We start from the raw sequence: 24,894 nt of genomic DNA on the forward strand, positions 1-24,894 counted from the left end.
TTTGAAAATCCTGCAAGAGTGTTGCATTTTGATTTGAATTTTGTTACCGAATTCGTCCAGTGAACCCCTCATGTTGGATTCGAGACCTTGGTTTTGAGAATTCCTTGTTTTTGTCCTTGTGCTAAAAATCTGCTTCAGCCTGCATGGAATTCAAAAAATGACGTTTTATACATATGTAGCATGGATCAGAACTTTATAGACAAACTGTACCTAACTCTACGCGGTATTAGGTATACTTTTATTCACATGTATGTTGAAAAAGGTATGCGTTGCGTATGTAATAATGCACTCGTACCCATGTCTATCTTATGCTCGGTATGCACGCGACCAGCGATAACGTTTAATTCGTAAAATACATACGTATATAATTTCAACTTCGTCGATAATAATTGCGAATTTTCCTTCGTCAGCATAACGCTACATTCCGCGCGCCTTTTTCCATCTCCCTTACCCCAACCGCGTAGAATTTCCCGACGCCGATTGGGTACAGAAATGCGCGCGCATCGTTCATGTTTAAAAGGACGAAATTTGTCACAGCCAATGTTACAAATGATTACCTGAGGCACATCGTGTGAAGTTTTCTTATACAGCACCTACCAGTTGCGTGACTTTATCGTATTCGCTATTGGTTTTTTCCTGGACGTTTTCGCGTTTATACTTTGCGCGTATAGTAATTTTTTGTTTCTAGATATTTTTTGATTTTTTTTTTTTTGGTTTAAATTGCAGAATTTTATCGTATTTATTTTTTTCGCCGGCCCTGACCGTGGGCGTGAATATTTCAGCGTGTAACGTCGGATCGAGTTTATATTGAAATTTATTTATAATATACGAGTGTGTGCAGTTGGTTTTACGAGTATTTTTTTTTTCATCAACGTGTTCGTATTTGAATTTTCGATTGTTTGATATTTCTTTTTGTTCGGTAGTGTGGTGTGTGGAATTTTGATCTTGGTTTTTTATTTTTATCGAGTGGTCGTCGATGGTGCTTGATCATCTAGTGTATCAACAGGTAATATAACGTGGTGTATTTTTTTGTGCATTTAGAATTTTTTTCAGTATTGTAATTTTGAATGAAATTTTGATCAGAGATCATATTTTGCTCTTTCGAGGAAATTTTTTGGTTTATTTAAATGAATTTTGGATGAAAACTCTAAATGATGATGTAATTGAAATGTTGTTTCGAATTTTTATTCTTTGAAAGTGGATCGTGTTTTTAAAAAAAAATATTTTGGAGACAACTTAGGAGCTCTTCGGCTTTTTTTTAAGGATTTGCTGGATAATGTTTTTTCCTGTATGTTGTACAATTTATCATTTAACGAGATTTCTGCTTCGATTTTCGATGCCCATCTTATAAATGGTTTTTTCTGTGATTGATTTTTTATTCGGTGGTCGTTTCTGCGATGCGGATAGGGAAATGGTGCTGTTGTTATAGGTCAAGGTAGGGCGAATCTGATAGAATCTTTAAAATTGAATTAAGTATATTGTGCTGAAAGGTTGCGAAATTTGAATTGTTCGAGTTGTTAAAAGCTTGAAAATGGAAAAAGATTGTGTTCGACTGTGTTGTATGGATTCTCATTCAGTGTTTACCCTTTTTTGTGTGTAGATAAATTCTGCAAACATTCATTTAAATAACCTATTTTGGTTGATTGTGATTTGCTGGTGAAAGTCCTGATTACCTATTTATTCGATTTTACCTCCTTTTTTCTCAACGATTTTGCAATTTTTATCAAGTTTTAAAATCTCTTGGGGAAATATTGGGTTTCCTTAAGTAATTACGAAGAAAGAAATTTTTTAATGATAGAATTTTTGGAACATTCAGATTTTTAAAAACTGTTTTTTTAAAAAAAAATAAAATAAAGCTGCCTATAGAACCTGCAGTCTGCTGCTCTTATGTCTTCATATCGAAATATGGTCAAACCTGTTTTTGTTAATGAGTGTTTCAAAAAACTAAAAATTAAAAAAACGTGAAAAATTAGTGTTTTTATTGGTATGAATTTTTTGCACCATCAAAGAAGAATAAACTGAAGGACCAATTCACCAATTTTTTCTAAAATGAAGAAGATGTATAGTGTTCTTTTTTTACATGCACTTTGCTTTTCTTTTTTTTTTGGAGACTCTAATCAAACTTTTTTTTAGTGATTTACCACTTTTAAAATTTTGTATATGTTGACACTGTAAAACAAAACAGGGTGCCCAAAAGTCTTGCTTTCTCTTCTTTTGTTTTGTTTTTTGTTCATGTCCTGGTATTCTGATTTTTCTGTTTTTTTTGACGAATTTGCAAAAAAGTGTTACTTTTATCAATTTTTTTACTTAATCAAACGTTGACGTTCTTTTTTCAGAATTTTAATTTTTTTTCCTAGTTCTTTTTGAACATTTTTTGAAATTTTGGTTCAAGTTGAATAACTTTTTCATTTGGATTATTCTTCAATATAAAAAAAAAAAATCAACATTGAAAATGAGACGTTTTCATCTCATTTTCTCCTTCAAATTCCAGAAAATTTTTAAATTGCTCTCTACACAAATTTTTACTATTGCAAAATAAAATACAAATTTTTTCAATTTAAAAACATTAAAATTTTGCTTAATTGGCAACAATTTCCAAAAATTTCAGTTTTTTGCCAAAATCTTTTTGATTTGAAATTGAAGTCCCTGCAACTCATTTCAATTTTTCCTTATGAGTTGCCGAACTTGTCAAAAAAAAAGGAATGAAAGACTAGGTCTAAATTTTTTCTCATTAGTCCGAAAAAAATTGAGAATTCAGGTGATTTTGCTGATTAAATTGTTTTCAGAAAATTGAGATTTTTCAATTTTTGGTGAATTAAAGAAAATTTAAGAGTCGAAAAATAAGAAAATAGAAATCGAAATTTGGTATGCGCCTTTTTGACACCTCCTCTCCTGCTTATCCTCATCGACTGGAAACTGTTTACACCAATTTTGAGCACTCCTTCAGCAGATTTTTGAAAGTTGAAACTTCCACAATATTTCACCTAATGAAGTTCGAGAGTTATAATTTACGTTACACCCTATAGTCCGGCATATGACAATAGGAGTAATTGCACCCCCCCCCCCCGATCCTCCGGGACAGCTTTTTTCTTAAAGGGGACATCCTAAGGAACATTTTAAAGCAAACTTGCCAAAAAAAAATTGGCCTTACTTACAAAATGGCGGCCATTTTGAGTGACAGGTCAGCCGAAATCGCAGATTTTGCGTTTTAACATAGGACTTGCACGAACTTTTTCAAACTTTACAAAGGTAGATCGAAAGATCATGCAAAAATTTATCACCTGTCAAAATTTCAAGTGCTAAAGTGCGTTTTTCGATTTTTGGTGAATTTTTGAAAATCGAATTTAGGCCAAAAATGAGGGAAAAAATCAAAACTTTACCAAATTGACCAAGAAAGCTGAAATTTGGGATATACCTTATTTCCAACATGCCAAATCGATTGGAAACGGTTTCAACCCGTTTTGAGCAGTTCTGGAGCCTCCAGCAGATTTTTGAAACTCGAAATTCCCACAAAATTCCATCAAATTGGAGCTGCAAAGCTAAAATTTATTGTAAAAACTAATTTCAATACGCTACGATGTACTGCAGGTGAATTTCAAGTCGTTTTGGATTCTCCAGCGACTTTTTTTCAAAATTACTGGAGCCTCCAGCATATTTTTGAAACTTTAAATTTCCACAAAATTCCATCAAATTGGAGTTGTAAAGCTAAAATTTATTCTAAAAACTAATTTCAATACGCTACGAAGTACTGCAGGTGAATTTCAAGTCGTTTTGGATCCTTCAGCGACTTTTTGAAAATTCCTGAAACCTCCAGCAGATTTTTGAAATTTTAAATTTTTACAAAATTTCATCAAATGGAGATGGAAAGCTGAAATTTACTCTACACTCCAATTTTAACAGCCTCTAAAAACGACATCTCGTGGATTTCAAGTCATTTTAGAGCCTTCAACGAGTTTTTTGAAAATTACTGGAGCCTCCAGTAGATTTTTGAAACTTGAAATTTCCCCAAAATTTCATCAAACCAAGATGGAGAGTCGAAATTCATTCTCCAAACAAATTTCAATATGCTACGATGTTGACTGCTGGTGAATTTCAAGTCGTTTTGGAGCCTCCAGCAACTTTTTGAAAGGTTGTATGACGTTTTTTTGGAAAAATGAAATTTCCTTAAAGTAGCTAGAAACTTCAAAACCATTTGAAACCACCATGTAGTCTGCGAAGTAAATTTCAGCTTTCCCTCTCCATTTGATGAAATTTTGTGAAAATTTAAAGTTTCAAAAATCTGCTGGAGGCTCCAGTAATTTTCAAAAAAAGTCGCTGGGGGCCTTAAAATGACTTGAACCTACCTGAAGTCGTCTTCAGAGGGTGTTAAAATTGGAGTGTAGAGTAAATTTCAGCTTTCCATCTTCATTTGATGAAATTTTGTGAAAATTTAAAGTTTAAAAAATCTGCTGGAGGTTTTAGGAATTTTCAAAAAGTCGCTGGAGGATCCAAAACGATTTGAAATTCACCTGCAGTACATCGTAGCGTATTGAAATTAGTTTTTAGAATAAATTTTAGCTTTGCGTAGCTCCAATTTGATGGAATTTTGTGGGAATTTCGAGTTTCAAAAATCTGCTGGAGGCTCCAGAACTGCTCAAAACGGGTTGAAACCGTTTCCAATCGATTTGGCATGTCGAAAATAGGGTATATCCCAAATTTCAGCTTTCTTGGTCAATTTGGTAAAGTTTTGATTTTTTCCCTCATTTTTGGCCTAAATTCGATTTTCAAAAATTCACCAAAAATCGAAAAATGCACTTTAGCACTTGAAATTTTGACAGGTGATAAATTTTTGCATGATCTTTCGATCTACCTTTGTAAAGTTTGAAAAAGTTCGTGCAAGTCCTATGTTAAAACGCAAAATCTGCGATTTCGGCTGACCTGTCAATCAAAATGGCCGCCATTTTGTAAGTAAGGCCAATTTTTGTTTTGGCAAGTTTGCTTTAAAATGTTCCTTAGGATGTCCCCTTTAAGAAAAAAGCTGTCCCGGAGGATCGGGGGGGGGGGGATGCAATTACTCCTATTGTCATATGCCGGACTACTAGTTTCATCATGCCGAGTAAACCGGAAGTTAGCTTCAAACCATTCTGAAGCTTCCAGCCATGCTTTGAAAATTCCAAAATCTCAAAAAAAGCCACCAAAAGTATCCAAATATTGTGTTTATGTGTACTAAAGTCAATTCGGTCAGCTTTTATGGCACCTTCTAAAGGTCTGAAATTTCAAAAATATGCCCAGATGCTACAAAACTGCTTAAAACCAGCTCCAGTTGACTCAAATAGAGTGTACAGTAAATTTTAGCTCTTCAACTTCACTTCACTGGGCGAAATAATTGTGAACCAGCCTTCAGAAATCTGCAGAAGGCTTCAGAACTGCTCAAAACGGTTCGAAACCGTTCCCAATCGATGCAGGTATCAAAAATAGGGTAAATGCCAAATTTCAGTTTCTCAGATCAGTTTTGTGAAATTTTCATTTTTTCACATTTTCGACCCAAACTGGATTTTCAAAACTTGAACAGAAATTGAAAAATGCAATTGAAGGGCTCTATTCCAAAGTGGGTTAAGTCATTTTTAAAAAAAGCACGTTTTACGAAGTTTTTTACTTCAAAATTGGGTTAAGTCATCGATTTTTCAAAGTAATTTTTTGTACAATCAATTGTTCTATGTCCAAAGAAAGGAAAGGTGCACCGACCTTTCGAAACAGAACAAATTTTAGCAACAAAAATTTTAATCGAATTTTTTGTGAAAAAAATGACTTAACCCACTTTGGAATAGAGCTCTTCAATTGAGCTCTTCGAACTTCGACTAGTGATTCAAAAAAATTTCTGCTGTTTGAGATTCCTCTCTAGTGAGGCGTTGAAGAGTCAATTTTATTTTTTTACTGAGAAAAAAATCGTGTTTTTCTTGCAAACATTTTATAGGGGGGGGGGGGAGAAATTAATCATTTTTTTGCATCATTTATCGCATTTGATTTCTATTGTGTGTGGTTGGTGGTTCGATTTCTGAAAAGTTCAAAATCTCCTCCCTCCCCCTTCCCCCTCCCATTTCATTTTGGTAGACAGCTTGGCATGGCAGTTACTCGTTTTTGATTTTTCAACACCTACTCGTACATGGTAAGAAAAAGTACCAAGTACCCCTTCTAGCCTCCTATAATTTAGTCCTCGCTTCTCTTACATGAAAAGAGAGACATCTTTTACAATTTTTTTTGAAGGGGAGAAGAAATTTTTGAACAGTTTCGAAGTTTTTGGAACGATTGAACGAAGGGAGGTGAAGTGAAATATTTGAAGACAGAAGTAAATAGTTACACTAGTTCTTGATTAATGTGAAACTAGTCCTATGGTTGGTTAAAAATTTAGTCAAGGGAATGAGAGGGGGGAGGTTCATTAAATTATTTCAATCACGCATTCATAGCCTGATTTCCAATCGACGATACGAACGCAATGTGATTCACTGTTGCGTAATATCGTAAAATTCTTTATAAATGGCAAAGTCCGCCATCATTTTACTCCATCAGGGTGAAAGCGTTGAAAAGCGCGATACAAAAATCAAAGTATAAGTAGGTATATATAGCACGAGAGAGAGAGAGGTATAGGTATAGATAAATTTTAACTAGCCCCAGTTTTTCTCGTAGTACTCGATACGTATACAAAATCGATGGCTGGCGTTTAAAACAGCTAGAGAAAGTCAGTAGTCGGCGAGCTTTTTCGCGCGTTCAACAGTAAAGCCAAAGCTGTACAGCAGCAGCGTTTACGAAAAGGAAATGAGACGTGTGCGAGGGTGCAGGCAACGGGAACTGCGAGCTAGAATTTTTGCGCAATTAAAAGAAACAATGCTTCCAGTTAGCATAATTAATCGTAATTGACGGTGTTTAAAAGTTAAATTACGGGCGTTCTTTTTCGATTAAGCGGTTTTCGATGTAACGTAGAAGCGTACTACCACCACCGCAGCAGCATTCGGGGCGAATTTAAACGTTACCAGTCCTGCTCCTGCTCCTCGACGTCGTCGTCGTGTCCTCCTCCTATATAGGTACCTCTAAACTGTACGAATAGTTTTCAATGTCGGCCGCAAATCCCAGTTTATAAAGTTGAACGAGAACGAGAGAAACATTTATTTTGAAAAGCGATCTTTCTCTCGAGGAGGGTGGTGAGGAGTGGGTTCGATTTGGCTATTGGCAGGGGCGAGGGGGGAGTGAGACGTAAACGTACGAGTATAAAAAGCTGCGAGAAAATTATTTTTCAAAGTTGCGCTTGACGGATGAACGTAATTATAAGTGGATTTCTTCGAGGGATATAGGACGGTATCGTATAGTGTGTTGCCCTTTGTGGGTCTCGTAATAGTCGTGTGTGTATATTTTACTTGTTGATCGAATCAATGCCACGTATTCTCTAACCCTTATTCTATGTGCTACGTATAAGTGTATTAATGTGATGGAAGAAATATTTCCGCTAGTTCGGCTCATTAATTTTGCGTTCGGTGGATGCGTTTGATAAATGAGTATTTATGCGAGTGTGTGTATTATACACGAGTTATGGAATATGTATTATTATTCATTTGTACTAATGGCTGCTGGTCTTATTTGAAAATTTTGAAATGAAGGAATACATTTTATGGTGATTGAAATCGTAAAGTCAATTATTTTGTTAATTGAACATGAGAGTATTCTTGTCCACGTTTGGCAATAGTTTATGATGTTTTGATTTTTTTTTTTGTACTGAATTTTACCCAAATTTCACAACATTTGATTGATTTTCTCTTATTTTCAACCATTTTCCGGCTATTTTTGATAATTTTTTGCTAGCCGATGGGAATTTGTCTTTATTTTGTAGATATATTTTTGAGGGCATTTCATCAATTTTCGTCATTTTTTTTGTATTTTTGGGTTAGTGTCTATTTCCTCGAATCCATCAACCCGAAAACTAAAATTCCGTCTGCCGAACACCCGAAAAATTAACAAAAGTTCGACAAAATATGTACTTATCTAATAATTTTTATTACAAAAGACGTATCGAAAATTTTGAAAGTTTTTGGTACGTACAATTAAGAGTAGTTTTTTTTTGATTTTTTGGATCATTAATAAATTGATTGAGCTGATGACGTTTCCCTCTTCCTCCATCCTCCCTCTCCCCATCTTGTTACTCTGATAGATTTATCGAATTAAAAAAAAATTGAGTTAGAGAAAAACCATGTTCTTGGGTTTTATCACGATCTCTCGTTTCTTATAATTCTACTTTAATGGAGTTTTTATAGAAAAATTCAATTTTCTTAGTTCTCACAAATTCATTAAAAACTTCTATAATTATTAGATACAAATTTGAGTGCATTTTTTCAATTTTTCGGATCGTTCATGACATATGTATGATGAAAAACGCACATCCCCTTCACCCCATCATTCAAAATTTTCAATTTTTATCATACTCCTCCCCCCACCCCTTCTAAATATGATGCATTCAAAGGAGATTTTCTTGTTTAAAAATTTCTAGGACTTTTTTTCACTTAAATTTTGAACAATTTTTCATTTTTTTTTCAAAATTTTTCGACTCTGATCAAAATTAATCTTGACGTGGATAGAAAAGATGGAAAAAAATCTGAAAAATTGACAAATTATAATCCTCTGAAGATTTTACCGCATTCCGGATTTTTAATTTCTGGTATTTATAATTCAGAATTTTGGCATTCGGGATCATAAAACAGCTCAAAAGTCATTTGGGAAAATATTTTTTTTTAATTACAAGATTATTACACCCGTGGGGGGGGGGGCTAGATTTGGTTTGTGAGGCCGATGTTTTCTACTAGGGAGATGAATTTTTGTATTTCTGAGGGTTCGTCAGGGATAGTAGGTGGGTTTTCTTTTATCTGTAGTGTAAGTCTGTTTTGTTTTAGTTGGGGACAGTTGAAAAGTATGTGTTGGATGGATATGGGTTCGTTTCTGCAAAATTGGCATGAGGGTTTTGGTTCTTTTTGGTATAAGTGGTTATGAGTGATTTTTGTGTGGCCTATTCTTAGTCTGGTAATCAGGATTTCTTCTTTTCTGTTCAGGTGGCCTAGATTTTTCCAGGGGAGAGTAGTTTTTTTATGTTGGAAGAGTTTGTTTGAAGTTTGTTGTGACCAAAAGTTCTGCCAGTTAGAAAATGTGTTGTGAGTGATTAGAGATTTAATATCATCAGGAGTGAGAGTAGTAAGAGGGGAGGGGGTAGCGGCTGTTTTTGCTAATCTATCAACAGTTTCGTTTCCAGTGATACCTATGTGGCTGGGAACATACATGAAGCTAATTGAGTAATCATAATATTGGAGGTTAAAAAGGGACTTATGTATGTCTTGGACTATGGGATGGTCAGAAAAAATGTTTTGAATGGATAGCAGTGCACTTAGTGAGTCGCTTTGGATTAAGAATTTTTTATTTTCTGATTGAATGGAAATTATATCTATTAGGCAATGTTTTATGGCAGTGAGTTCAGCAGTAAAAATTGAGGCACAGTTGTGAATTTTGAAACTGAGAACTTTGTCATTAATTGAGTAAGCATAACCAGTATGAATATTAGAAATTTTTGAACCATCTGTGAAGCATAAGTTATATTCAGTATAGTTTGATAACAGTTCTAAGTAATGACTCTTGATTAATAATGGGGAGTGATCATGTTTTGGGTAGTTTCTTAAGTAAAAATCCATCTGTATAGGTTTGAGAGACCAAGGGGGATAAGATATTGGTTGATGTATTAGGTTTTTTAGGTCAATTTGTAGGTTGTTCATATTTTTGATAAATTCTGGGATTGGACCTGAAGAATGGAGGAAATGCTGAGAGCTGTAGACATTGAGTGACCTTTGAAGAGGGTGAGATGGATTATTTGCAACAGTTGTTAAGAATTTGTTTGTCATGAGAATTTTCCTAAAATCAGGAGGAAGCTCTGCAGCTTCACAATAAATACTATCAATTGGAGACGAATAGAGAGCACCTATGCAGATGCGCAAGGAGGAATTTTGAACAGTTTTGAGAATGTTAGTAGTTTTATTTGACAGGTTTGTAAAGCATGGACTTCCATATTCAATTTTACTACGTATCAGAGCTTTGTACAAGTGAAGTAATAGTTGGCGTGATGGGTTATACTTTGGATTTTTAACAATTTTTAGTAAATTTAGACGTTTGTTAAGTTGAGCTTTTATGTTGAGAAAATGAGGCGTCCAAGTAAGTTTTTTTTATCAAAAGTAAGTCCAAGGAATTTAGTGGTTGATTCGGGATTTTATTTTGGTATTCGGGCAAAAACATATTCGGGCGAATCAATTTGGGAAAAGGTATTGGAATCGTGTTTTTGTGTCACTTCTCTGGATTTTTCCCAATTATGGCAACTTTCGAGTGTATTTCATCAATTTTTTTGTAAATTTTGAATATTGTGATTGAATTTTGATGTTTTACAATATTTTTTTAAATTCTAGATTTTCATCATTTTTTCTAATTTATGGTTACTTACCTATTTTTTTTTGGAATTTTGTAAGAATCAGTGTTTTATACGCGAATTTTGTATTATTTACTGAATGTTGGCACTATCCTAACATTTTTTTCATCTTTTTATCAACTTTTTTCTACATTCAACACTTTTTTTTTTTTTTTTTTTTTTACAAATTTTGAGCACGTTTTTCATTATTTTACGCCATCTTGATGTTTTATCAATTTTTTGGTCATGATTACACATTTGTACATCAGTTTTCTCAATTTTTCTTTGTTTCAGACAATTTTCAAAAATTGTCACTTCTTTTTCAATTCCAGTGATTTTCTTTTGTTCAGTTTTTTTTTGTTTTTATTAGATTATTTGGGTGTTTTTGTTGATATTTCGTTCAATTCGTAACGCCAATAGAATTTTTTGCAATTTTTGAAAATTTGTGCTCATTTTTCTGTAAATTTTCTGGACATATTTTTCGTCAATATTTTGTACAATTGTTTGCAACATTTTATAATATTGCAGCAGTTTCCTATTCTAGTTTTCGGGACTATTTTCTAAAAATATTTTTGAGATAATATTTTACACAATTTTGAAAATTACACTAGGCAACGGCATATTTGTTTTCGGGTTGAAAATGGGCTTAATCGATAGTTTGGACCCTAAAACAAAAAACAGAGTGAGGTTTTTCAATTTGAGTTGTTTTTGTAGTCAGGAGAGATGATCAAAGTTGCGAAAATGGCCGTTTTTGCCCTATTTCACGAGTTTGTGGCGACATCAGTATCATGTTTCAAAAAAAAACAAGGTCATATTCGGATTCTACGCACTTTTTTAAGTAAACATCTTTACCGGATTTTTGATTTTCGAACATTCAAGCGTATACGGAAGTTTTTTGTTTGAAAAATATTTTAAAACTCGGAGCGCGCAACGCTGGCGTTACTCCACGACGTAATCGTGGCGCGAAACCGTGTTCGCGCGGGCGAGGCTCTCGTGCAGTAAAAATCTCGTGTTTTAAACGAAAATCTTCCGTATGCGCTTGAATGTTCGAAAATCAAAAATCCGGTAAAGATGTTTACTTAAAAAAGTGCGTAGAATCCGAATATGACCTTGGGTTTTTTTGAAACATAATACTGATGTCGCCACAAACTCGTGAAATAGGGCAAAAACGGCCATTTTTGCAACTTTGATCATCTCTCCTGACCACAAAAACAACTCAAATTGAAAAATCCCACTCTGTTTTTTGTTTTAGGGTCTAAACTATCGATTAAGCCCATTTTCAACCCGAAAACAAAAAAAAGGTCAAAAATTGTTGCCTAGTGTTATTCGTAACTTTCTCACGAGTTTAATTTTAATAAGTTTTTGAAATTTGAATTTTCATCATTTTTTTGTTATTTTTTGGCCATTTTCTACAACTTTTATGGTGCTTACACTACTTTTATGCGGATTTTTATCAATTTGGGTAATTTTTTATCAAAAGCAATTTATTCAAATTTAAATTATTTCCAAAAATCACTTCCAAGATTTTTTTTTGGCATATTTGGTTGATTTTTATTCGAAATATTATTGATTTTTACTCACGCAGATGGCATTTTCTCTACTATTTCGTCATTTCTAATGATTTTTGATCAATATCGAACTATCCACCCCAATTTCGCTCAGAATTTTGCTTGATTTTCCCGCTTGGCGGATAAAATTGAGTATTTTTAAAGTTTCTGAAATTTTTCAGACTTGTTGTGAGACCTGGGGGTGTACATAATTCCTGTGGAAAGACCTTTTGAAGGGATGACCAATAGTGCAAATCGCAGTCCTCTAGCTCTTTTTCAATGGCTGCTAGGGGGTGTCAAAGTTTTCAGTGAACTTGAAGTATCATCCATTTCAGCAGTGGATTACTCGATAACCGTGATACCTACCAAAATGCAATTTTTTCCAATAGTTAGGAGTTTTAAAAGGATTTTTGGCGATATCATAAAAATCAGTGTTTCCACTTTTTTCGTACGAAAAATCAGCTCGAAAATTTTCAAAACGTAGGTAGTTTTCATATCGTTCCGAATCTCAAAAATTCTGAAAAAAATGTATCATGGACTACTTTTTATGCTGAACAACATACTAAAAAGTTAGGATGGCGTTATTTCGTAAAGTCGATTTAAAAAAATTGAAAGTTTGATGGAAAAAATGCGATTTTTTGGTTTAAAACATGAAAAAAAGTTTTGACTGATGAAGTTGACCCATTTGACTCCTATTTTTACGTATCCGCTGAAAAAGTTGAAAAACCCCCTTCACTCGATGAAATGAACTCATCGCAATAAAATCAAAATTCGAAAAAATTCAATTTTCAATTCCAAACATCGAAAAAAGTTTTCATTTATTCAGTTGTCTTATTTTGACCTCTTTTTGAAGTATTTCATGAAAAAGTTGATGAAAATCACACTCATAGCAAAACAATTAAAATTCGTGTATTTTTTGAATTTTTTCGAATTTTGATTTTTTTGTGTGATGAGTTTTACAATACGTTACCCAAATTATTCAACTTTTTATCAATTTAATTAGTGCCTCACTGAAAAGCTCAGGGGGCCTCATAGTGTCAGAAAATTTAGTTGGAAATTTGAAGTTGGTACATCTAAAAACCTAACAATAAACCATTGATCACATGAATTTTTCAGTTTTTTTTTAAAAATTGTAATGCCCCATTGAGAGCCTCAGAGCTCTCGTATAAGAAAACTATTCGAAAATTTGAAATAAATGCATCTGAAAACTCAATAAACTAAACACTACACGAATGCTTCCACTTGTTCCGGTGCCAATCTTTTACTCACAGTTATTCCCGAACCCTCGATATGCCAGCCTTCACATCACACCACGCTTTTAAAATACTTTCAAAACCGAAACATCCTCGCATACTTAAAAACGTCGTCCACGTGCTACCTCATTAATCCATTCGAGTGTTCTTCCTTCATCAAAAATAATGCCCAGTGAACGTTTTTTCAATCCTTTTTCCTTTCATCGACATTTTAATTACAATTCATTTCCCTGCCTTAATAATTGATTCGTTTTAAAATTCCATTTACTGTATAGTCAAATTTAGTATACACGAGTTTATTTTAAAGCAAACAAAACACAAGAGGCACTCGACGATAGTATTTTAAAAATTCGTCGCTACGAAAATAGTAGGTATACATTTTCGGATACGCGCGTGTTATATAAAAAGACAAACCACTTAAAGACATATTTCGAGGCCTTTACGATAGGTATACACCTTGTCGCGGTATGCTTTCATTCTGAAACCAAGTTGCCGGTTATATGCGATGCTATGCCATGTAAAAAGGTTGTTGCTTTGGGAAAATCGATAAATTAGATTTTGTTTGTTATTATACTACTACAACGAAACCTCCACAGTAGGGTTTGTTTTTTTTTTCGCCAACTTATTCGTGAATATATATATACTATAAACACACCTACCCTGGCGCATCTTTCGAGGAGGAGTTGTTCGGACCTGATTCACGTCGAAGAATTAAATATTTAATCGAAATGTTCGTCGAGTTTTCGACTTTCATAATTTTTTTTCCCTCGTCGACGTGAACGAAAGGCGAAGACCGAAAGAAAAAAAGCACCGAGAGAAGAAAAACTATCAGCGGAAAGGAAACACGAAAAGTTTAAAAGCGAAAATGTAGTACACACGTGTACGATTTCATCGTTTAAATTACGAGTAGGTATCACCGACTCGTCGTCGTTGCCCTCGCCCGCCCCCTCCCACCATCTTGGCATAGCGACTTAAGAAAATTTTTCACCTCACAGAAACAACGTGAAGACGCGAGCTTTAAAAAGTATCCAGTATAAATAAAGAGAAATTACCGACGATGCTGCGAATATTTATTACGTGAAATTGAAAACTGCATCCGAACTTTATCCCGAGCTCGTCGACTCGCTGGAGAATAAAAACTTGATCATAGTACTGGGAAATCGTTAAGCTGCTCGAGAAAAACAACTCCGTTCTATAAAGTAGTCTTTCGGGGGTTTCTCCCCATTAGTGGACGTTTATGGAGGTTTGCTAGAGCCGATATACGAGCAGCAGTGGCGTTAAAAATGCTCAGTTTATAGTAATTTCCTACTCGATGCTCGCTTTCTATACCGAATGCTTCGCAGATAATGGATTATTTTCTCGTATGATGCCTCAGTTGGGGTATTAAGATGGCGTACAATGGTCATGGATGACGTCAACAGACGCAAAGTAATTCGATTATGAGTAGATCTGGTTCCTATCATTTCTTTAAAGTGAATCGAATGTTTATGTCTTGGAAAATGGCATGAAATGAATTTTTCAGAGAAAAATGCAGTGCCAAGGTGAGAGAACTTTCCAATAAAATGCATCAAAATACTCGATTACTGATGTACGAAAATATCTCACACACTCGATCGATTTCCTCTCTTCATTCCACTTTTTTTGTTGTTGTTTCGTCCAGAGAAATTACCCTCTTCCATAAAAAGCCTGCACACTTGAACTTCGCAAGAACACCAATTCATGCAGGAAAAACTACACTCGGGAGAAGAAAAAAACAGCACAAACGCGAGTAATTAAAAATGAATCGGGCAGAATTTTTAAAACTATGCATGTAGGTAGATGTACGTAGACGTACATCGTAACATACAAGTAAACGTATAGCTAGATACTTACATCTTTAGCATAAAATGAAAAAGAAAAAAAGAAAAAAAACACGCACAAACGAGGCAAAGTACCTACGTCATAATTGCTCACATGTTAGCGTGTTAATTTTTAATTATAACTCTCATCCGAATAAAAAGTAAGCTTATTAGCTTACGCTTTGTTAGATAAACGCCATAGCCCCGGGAGCTGGCCAGCTCGATGAAATATTTACACACGATGCGCGGCGAAATTCCGTCCAGCGACGTCTGTTTTTAATTAAACATCCCATCGACCAGCGAGCCTTTACTACATGTTAACAATTTTTTTTTTCGCCGGGGAAAACTTCTGTTGGTTTGCGATCGTGTTCGCGGCGAGGTTTTCATTTTCTGTGTGTTTTTATATTGATGTTTTACTCGGTAAATAGTTGGATTAATTATGAAAGGAGGGGGAGGGGTGGTTCAAGATCGGTGTACCTACTTATGTTTGAACAGGTCCTGGATGAGGTAATTCTTTGACATGTGGTATGAAATTTACACAAACTGCGGTGATGCTTTTGACTGATGTAAAATGTCGATTGGGAGATTTGGAGAAATGTCAGCTGGAATTTTCTGTTGTGCTCGTCGAAGAGAGGAACAATTTTTGAAAAATTTGACAAAAACTTGAAAATGTGTACGTCTTTAGTGTCGAAGGAAGTCTCAAAAGTTCTCGCACGGTTTCAAATTTTGGTTTTGATTGAAATTAAAATTCATTTCTCATTTTTTTGGAATTTTGAAAAAATTTCGTAGAAAAGGGCTCATTTGTCGACTTTATTAGAACTTGAATTAGAGGAGAAGGTACAAATATGGACCCCCTCTAGCTTTTTGGCTTTAAAGGGTAGAAAAAATTATCAAAATTTTTTTTCGAGTATACCATTCGAAAGGCCAAAGACTCCAGTATATTGTGTAAAAAAAAATATTTTTTTTTGTTGAAAACTCACGAAGAATTTGAAATTTAGAAAAGTGACATAAAATGGTACAAATATGAACCCTCCTCAAAAAATGAATAAAAATTTCAGAAAATTGAACAAAAATTTATTTAAAGATGTTTTTTGATGCTTTGGACTTGTCTTCTTTATTAATTAATAACATTTTTCTCGGTATTCTAAAAACCATTGAATCAAAATTAGATAAAAAAAAACACTCACGCATTTAGCGTGAGAAGACCGACTTTTCTTTGAATAAAAATTTATTACGAACGAATTGATTCACTAGTTTTGAAACATTTTTACAGCAATTGATCTGTTTCTGTTCTGTTTACAATCGAATCGAATCATTTACGAACAATTGGCAATTTAGTAAACAAATTGAGTGATTTTTAGGTGAATCATTCGCGAACGAGTAAATTAATAGTTACTAAATTATTTGCGAACGAATCGATTCGTGTAAGTGACTCGTTCGCGAACGAATCTATTCGTATAAATGACTCGTTCGCGAACAAATCGATTGGTATGAGTGACTCGTTCTTGAACGAATCGATTCATTTACTCAATTTTTGGTGAATCATTCACGAACGGATTGAAGTTTTTTTGGCGAATCATTCACGAATGGATTGAATTTTTTTTGTGAATCATTCGCGAACGAATCGATTCGTATAAGTGACATTCGCGAACGAATTGAACTTTTCATTCAATTATTTTTCGTGAATCATTCGCGAACGACTCGATTTATTCAATTTATTTTTAGTGATATTGAGTCCAAAATTGATCCGCGTTACATTCGAAATAAGAAAATCGATAAATTTCAACATTTTCTGTCAAAAATCCATTTAATTAATTTTTGGTTAATTATTCGCGAATATATCGAGTAATTATCGAGTCCAAAATTGATCCGCGTACATTCGAAATAAAAAAATCGATAAATTCCAACATTTTCTGTCAAAAATCGTTAAAAAATTTTTTTAAAAAATTTGCTCCTGGGGTACGATTTGAACCATGTACCACCCGCTCACCAAGCCAACTCCTTCGCCCCAGGTCCACCGTTGTACTTTTCCAAAATGCAATTTTAAAAGGTATACATGTTGACTACCTATTTGAAATAAGAAATTCGATAAATTTTCATTTCTATTTTCGTGAAATTGATCGATAAACGTATCGTTTAAGCGTACATTGTATCAATAAAAATATCCTCGATTTTTTGTCAAACTCGAATTTCCAAAAATTCATCCGCGAATATTCGAATTTCGAAATAATACGAAAATCGATAATTTTATTTGGTAAAATGGCACATTGAAAAAATCATCAACTTTAAAAATTAATTACTCAAGAACAGCTTAACCGATTTTGATGAAATTTAAATTTTCACCCGTTGGATACTTGCCTAACATTTTGTCATCATCAGCATGTTTCAAAAGTTCGCAGCTTCAGCGTTTATCGAGCGACAAAATTTGCAGGGTGACTTTGCACAAAATTCATTAAAAATGAAATTTCTCAGGAACGGCTGAACCGATTTTGATCAAATTTATAATCTTATAACTAGGTTACAAGCCCGATTTTTTGACATAACCATCATGCTCCAAAAGTTCAAAGTTTTCGAGGTTATTGAACTTTAAACTTTTTTTTCACAATTTTTCAAAATTCAATATCTAGAAAACGGCTGAACCAATTTTGATGAAACTTTGCATACAACTAGGCCTTTACCGTCCCTACAAACCAAAATTATCACCACGATCCAAAAGTTTACAGCTTTTGAGTTATATCGAAAAAACCAAAAAAAACTTATATATATATATCTATATATATAGACATATTTGTAGCAAACCGAGATCAGTCATATACAACGTGCAAACCGAGATCACTTCCGTGAAGCTCAATAATGTATGTGTTCAATCCGTGTATGTTGAAATCTTCCAAGTTTTTGTGTCATTTGGAGAAGTATAGATGGCACTTCTGTCCCTTTTTTGAACATTTGTGCATTTTTTTGAAAGTATATAACACACGCTGAAACCGAGATCAGAAGATCCGCGTTGAAACCGAGATCCATTTATATATATACTTTTCTCGAATATAAATGCAGCATAGATCGAGATCAGTGCGCTGTTGCCGTAGTTATTGATCATAAATTGGTGATACATTTTTCGTAGTCGCGATTTATTTCTCAAGAGCTTGGAATTATTTCAGTTGCGCGTGATTGTTTAGTTTTCGAATAAATTTCATGCACGTTTATTTTATTTTTAAATATCATATTTTGGTAATTACCTATTTCAATTGTTCTCAGGTTGTTTCGTCATTTCTCATCCTGTCAGATTACAATTTTTCAAGCGTTTTGATGCGATTTTGGTACCCAAATTTTCGAAAAAAGGCTAAAATTTGTTTGAAAAAACTTAATTCTGTAGCATCAACTTTGGAAATTGCCTTTTCATTTTTCAAGTCATAATAATATGCTTAATTTTCTTAGCTTTTCATGTACAATTATCCAAAAATGGTAAGAACAATTTGATTAAATAACATAAAATCATTATTATTAGTTAATTCTTGTATCCTTTTGCAAGCAACTTCCAACACTCACACACGAAAATTTCATTTCTATGACCTAAAATTTTTCAAAAAAATATTTTTTGGCACGAAAAGTTTTCAAAAAATTGTCCAAAGAAAATAGAAAAGAATTTGGTTACATAACTTAACCCAGTAAATTTTCTATCTTTGAAAAAATCGCTGTAAAAGGTTTGAAAAATCGATTAGGTAGCTTCAACTTTTGGAAGTTGTTATTGACAGTTTGGACAGTCATGATGCAACAAAATGCTCTTCCAGGCCCCCTAATTTTGAAGAAAAAAAATTGCCTGTAAGATTTCGAAAAATTTGATAGAGCAGCTTTAAATTTGGAAATTGCCTTTTCTTCTCGTAATAGAATTTTCTGTGATTTTTTAGCACAATTTTCGAAATGCATGCTCAAGGTGGTGTTTTTAGATCCAAAATCTTCAAAAAAATCATGCAAAAATGACGTTGGAAAGCTGTAACTGTAAGAATTGTGTTCTTTCTTCGCCATAAGATAATAGTCGGGGAGCCCACTTAAGGATAAATTGCACCCCCCCGTCGATCCTCCGGGACAACTTTTTTCTTAAAGGGGGAGTCCTAAGGAACATTTCTAGCCCTTGTACTCAAAAAAAAAAGTGGCCCTACTTACAAAATGGTGGCCATTTTGATTGACAGGTCAGCCGAAATCGCAGATTTTGCGTTCCAACATAGGACTTGCTCAACATTTTTCAAACTGTACAAAGGTAGATCGAAAGATCAAGCAAAAATTTATCACCTGTCAAAATTTCAAGTGCCAAAGTGCGTTTTTCGATTTTTGTTGAATTTTTGAAAATCAAATTTAGGCCAAAAATGTGGGAAAAAATCAAAATTTTACCAAATTGACCAAGAAAGCTGAAATTTGGGATATACCTTATTTTCGACATGCCAAATCGATTGGAAACTGTTTCAAACCGTTTTGAGCAGTTCTGGAGCCTCCAGTAGATTTTTGAAACTCGTAATTCCCACAAAATTTCACCAAAATGGAGTTGGAAAGCTGAAATTTATTCTGCAAACTAATTTCAATACGCTACGAAGTCAACTGCAGGGGAATTTCAAGTGGTTTTGGAGCCTCCAGCGATTTTTTGAAAATTACTAGAGCCTCCAGTACATTTTTGAAACTTTAAAATTTCCTAAAAATTTCATCAAACGCAGGTAGAAACTAGGAAATCAAAATTCATTCTGCAAACTAATTTTACTACGCTACGAACTCGTCTGCTGGTAGATTTCAAGTCGTTTTGGAGCTTCCAGTCACTTTTCGAGAGGTCTTATGGTGTTTTTTGGAAAATTGAAATTTCCAAGAAGTAGCTGAAAGCTTCAAAACCATTTAAAACCATTTGAAACCACCATGTAGTCGACTTCATATCGTATTGAAATTAGTTTGCGAAGTAAATTTTAGCTTGCCAACTTCATTTGGTAAAATGTTGCGGGAATTTCAAGTTTCCAAAATCTACTGGACGCTCCAGTAATTTTCAAAAAGGCGCTGGAGGCTCCAAAATGATTTGAACCTACCTGAAGTCGTCTTCAGAGGGTGTTAAAATTGGAGCGCAGAGTAAATTTCAGCTTTCCATCTCCATTTCATGAAATTTCGTGAACATTTAAAGTTTCAAAAATGTACTGGAGGCTCCAGTAATTTTCAAAAAATCGCTGGAGGCTCCAAAACCACTTGAAATTCCCCTGCAGTTGACTTCGTAGCGTATTGAAATTAGTTTGCAGAATAAATTTCAGCTTTCCAACTCCATTTTGGTGAAATTTTGTGTGAATTACGAGTTTCAAAAATTTACTGGAGGCTCCAGAACTGCTCAAAACGGTTTGAAACAGTTTCCAATCGATTTGGCATGTCGAAAATAGGGTATATCCCAAATTTCAGCTTTCTTGGTCAATTTGGTAAAATTTTGATTTTTTCCCACATTTTTGGCCTAAATTTGATTTTCAAAAATTCAACAAAAATCGAAAAACGCACTTTGGCACTTGAAATTTTGACAGGTGATAAATTTTTGCTTGATCTTTCGATCTACCTTTGTACAGTTTGAAAAATGTTGAGCAAGTCCTATGTTGGAACGCAAAATCTGCGATTTCGGCTGACCTGTCAATCAAAATGGCCACCATTTTGTAAGTAGGGCCACTTTTTTTTTTGAGTACAAGGGCTAGAAATGTTCCTTAGGACTCCCCCTTTAAGAAAAAAGTTGTCCCGGAGGATCGACGGGGGGGTGCAATTTATCCTTATGTGGGCTCCCCGACGGAAGTTTTTTATTTTGGAAATCGTCTTAAATAATCTGAGGTTTTCTCATCAAATTTTCGTTAGTTTTGGATTTGGGGTAAATTTTGAACATTTTCGACCTGGGAAATAAATTTTCGACAGAATTGTCCGAATGGTTTCAAAAGATTTGATTAAGTAGCTCTGAATCTTGCATTTCTTGGACGATTTTCAAAATTCAAAGTTTCCAATCAAATTTCTTGGTAAATCTTGAATCATTTTTTGAAATGAGTCCAAAAAAAATATACCTACTTTTAGTGCTCGTGTCGAAAAATGTTACTCAAATGGCCAAGAAAATAATACAATGATTAGGGAAAATAATTTCCAAAGTTGAACCTGATATACCTGCCATTGTTTCGATTAATCAAACAATTTGTATTCATACGATCGTTTCAAATTCGAGTCAACTTTTCATGCCTCTTTAATTCGATAAGAATTTAAGTGAAATTTTTTCACACCTCCATTTAAATTAAATACAAGTAATTCCGCCGTCCATCACTCAAGTATTTTTATTTAATTTTTTTAAATTTTGATCTTAACAAATAAGTATTACTTATTATGAATGCACGTGTAGGATCATTGTAAGGGAAAGAAAGGACGATTTTCAAATTAAAAGCTTCCCGAACTATTTGAATAAGTTTTTTGAAAAATTTGTGTCTAAAAATACCATTTTAAGCTAGCATTTTGAAAATTGCTAACAAGAAGTTGAAAAATTATATTTTCCTAAAGCTGAACCTGCTCAATAAATTTTTTTGAATCCTTCTAAAACGCGGAATAATTTGCACTGTAATTTTAAAAAAGTTGTCCAAAAATTGACGAAAAAATGTTATTGGAAAGTTTTACTTTTAAAGATTTTCATTTACTTACAGTGAGAATGTAATTTTTTTGCTATTTTGAAAGCAATTTCTGACAAGCGCGCCCAAAATATGGCATTTTCAGACCCAATGAGGAGGTCTGAAATTTAAGAATCGTTGTTTCTTTGTCGTATGATAATTTTCCAGACGTTTTGGCCTGATTGTCTACACGTACGCCCATAATGATAGTTTTAATGCCAAAATTTTCAAAAAAATATCCAAAAACTGTGAGAGAAATTTGATTTTGTAGGTCCAGGGAATCTAACTCTTGGTAATCCTTTATATGTACTAGGTAGTTAATTTTTGTAGTCTTTTGCAAGCAAATTTCAACACTCACACTTGATAAATTTATTTTTATGACCTAAAATTTTCCAAAAACATATCCAAAACGAATTAAAAATTTGATTGACAAGCATTGAGTTTAGGAATTGTTCCTTTTTTGTCATGCAATGATTTTTCAAGCATTGCGATGCGATTTTCTATGTTCAAAAAGTTACCCAAAGAAAATATCAGAAAATTCAGTTGCATAATTCAACTTAGTAAATTTCCCTATAGCCTTTAGCTACTAAAAAAAAATCATTGTAAAAGATTTGAAAAATTGATTAGGCAGCTTCAACTTTTGGAAATCGTTTTCGATGGTCTGGGCAGTTATGATACAACAAAATGTTCTTTCGTGGCCCATCATTTTTTTGAAAGAGCCGCTTTAAATTTCGAAATTGTCTTTTCTTCCTGTAATATAATTTTCTGTGATTTTTGGGTGAAATTTTCTAAACGAGTGCCGAAGATGGCATTTCTAGATTTAAAATCTTTCAAAAAAAAGTAGGTATCCAAAAATGTCAAAAAATCAGATTGGGAAACTGTAATTTTGGGAATTGTATCCTTTCTTTACCATATGACAATTTTCCGAACGTATTACGAGGTACGAATTTTTGAACGCGCGACCTCATGTTATTTTTGGTCTTTTTGGGCTCAAAGTTTTCAAAAAAAATCCCCGGAAAATGCCGAAAGGAAAGGATTGGGCAGGTTCAACTTTGGAATTGGGAATTTCAAAAAATTGAATTAGGCAGCTTTGAAGGTTTCCAATTGAATTTTTTGGTAGATTTTGAATGTTTTTTTTTTTTTTTGAAATTTTGAGTCCAAAACAAAATACAATTTTAGTGCCCGTGTCGGAAAATTCCATTCAAAAGGGCAAGAAAATAATACAATGACTAGGGAAAACAATTTTTAAAGTTGAGCATCCCCGATAAAGTTTTTTGAAATCTCTTTGGCAATTTTTTTTTATATTGGGCTCAACAAAATATTAATATGAATGCACGTGCAGGAAATCGTAACACAACACTCAGAAAATTATTACAAGGCAAAGAAAGAGCGACTTTCAAATTCAAAGCTTTCCAAACTATTAATTTGAATAAGTTTTTAAAAACAGTCATTTTAAGCAAGCTTTTTTAAAATTGCTCCCAAGAGGCTAAAAAATTACATTTAGGTATATTTCAGTGGCCCCACCCATTACGTGAAATTGGGTGAAACCCATATACATCGATTGTGCGTCGTTAGTGCAGGTTAGTGCAGCTATTCCCAACGTTAGTGCAGCTCCTCCTCGCCCCTTTTTGAAAAAAATGGTGGCGTGAAAATTGTTGGAAGCATTCAATCAGTTTGAGTAATTTTCATTAGTGTTGGTTACAGCGCCTAGCGCACACGATTATAAAATTATTCCTCCGTCCCTTCCCCCTCACAGTTCTCAACAAGTTTATTTGCAGCCCAGTTACTACAAGACATATTGAACTTTCAAAAATAAATTTATTTTCCTCATCTGTCACACTTGAAACTTGTTCAATAAAATGTTAATTCCTTACAAGGGAACTACCTGATCCGGCAGAAACGAAAATGAACGAATCAAAGCTAGATCGAACGGGGACCACCTCAGGACCCCAAATCCAAAATATTTTCAAGTGCTGAAGTGGATTTCTCGATTTTTGGTGAATTTTTGAAAATCGAAAAATCCGAAAAATCATCAAATAATACCTAAGTACCAAAAATAGAAAATATTGATTAAAAATGGAATTTTCTCGGGAAGTGGTTCAGATGGCGTGCCTAACTCATTTACGACTATCGAAATTCTTGAAACCCCAATTCCAGTAATTCTGGAGCCTCCAGCGATTTTTTATCATTTCTCTAGAAACTTGAAATTGCTGTAGAATGGATAAGTATATAAAAATCAACTTTAGCACAAATAACTTTATAAAAAGCGCTGGAGGCTCTAGAATGGTCGAAATGAGGGCTTTAGGGACGCCATCTGAACCACTTCCCGAGGAAATTCCATTTTTAATCAATATTTTCTATTTTTGGTAGGTATTATTTGATGATTTTTCGGATTTTTCAATTTTCAAAAATTCACCAAAAATCGAGAAATCCATTTCAGCACTTGAAAATATTTTGGATTTGTGGTCCTGAGGTGGTCCTATTTCGATCTAGCTTTGATTCGTTTATTTTCGTTTCTGCCACTTCAGGTAGGTCTCTTGTTAGGTACTTAATTTAAATGGATGACGATTATGTTTAAATCCTTTTTGAAATTATTTCAATTTCGCGAAACCTCCTCATCTTACTTTGCGAAAAATGAGTCACCAAAGTTATGAATCGATTTGAAAACCACATAATTATATCCGTCCAACATAGCTTGAGCTGAATTGTGTCATTTGCATAAGCCGAATTCCAGCTAATTTTTCCAAATTTTTTTGGTTCCCAAAATTTTTAGAAAGTAAAAATGATTGGCTATGTATTTTTTACATGTTTATTTATAGCTGATTGGCTGAAAAAATATTTATTGAAAAAAAAATCCAAATTGGGAAACCCTTCTGTTATTCCTTTTTAGTTTCCATAAAATGCGACTGACGGACTGACACAATTCAGCTGGAGCTATGTTGGACGGACAATAGCATGTTTTGTGCTCTTGTACATACATATTAAAACACCAAGTCTTTGAAAATTGAATAGCTTCATCAATGCTTCATTTTCCATTCAATGTTCATGGTTGTGATGACTTTGAAAAATGTGTTGTGACTTTAAGTAGATTTTCTTTATTGAAAATTTAAAAGTGTGTTTCAGTTTTAAGAATTCAAAGCGCTAATTTTCATCAAAGAG

General features: G+C 33.8%; 1 protein-coding gene across 1 annotated transcript in view; it reads left to right on the forward strand.

The window, feature by feature from the left end:
* Positions 1-562: 562 nt before the first annotated feature.
* The window catches only part of LOC135848027 (uncharacterized), a 623,146-nt gene continuing 598,814 nt past the window's right edge, over positions 563-24,894 (forward strand). The window contains exon 1 of the mRNA XM_065367799.1: positions 563-1,006. The gene's annotated coding sequence lies outside the window, so the exon portion shown is untranslated. The remainder of the gene's footprint in view (positions 1,007-24,894) is intronic.

Source organism: Planococcus citri, chromosome 5, assembly GCF_950023065.1.
Source record: "Planococcus citri chromosome 5, ihPlaCitr1.1, whole genome shotgun sequence".
In the NCBI taxonomy this organism is placed as follows: domain Eukaryota; kingdom Metazoa; phylum Arthropoda; class Insecta; order Hemiptera; family Pseudococcidae; genus Planococcus; species Planococcus citri.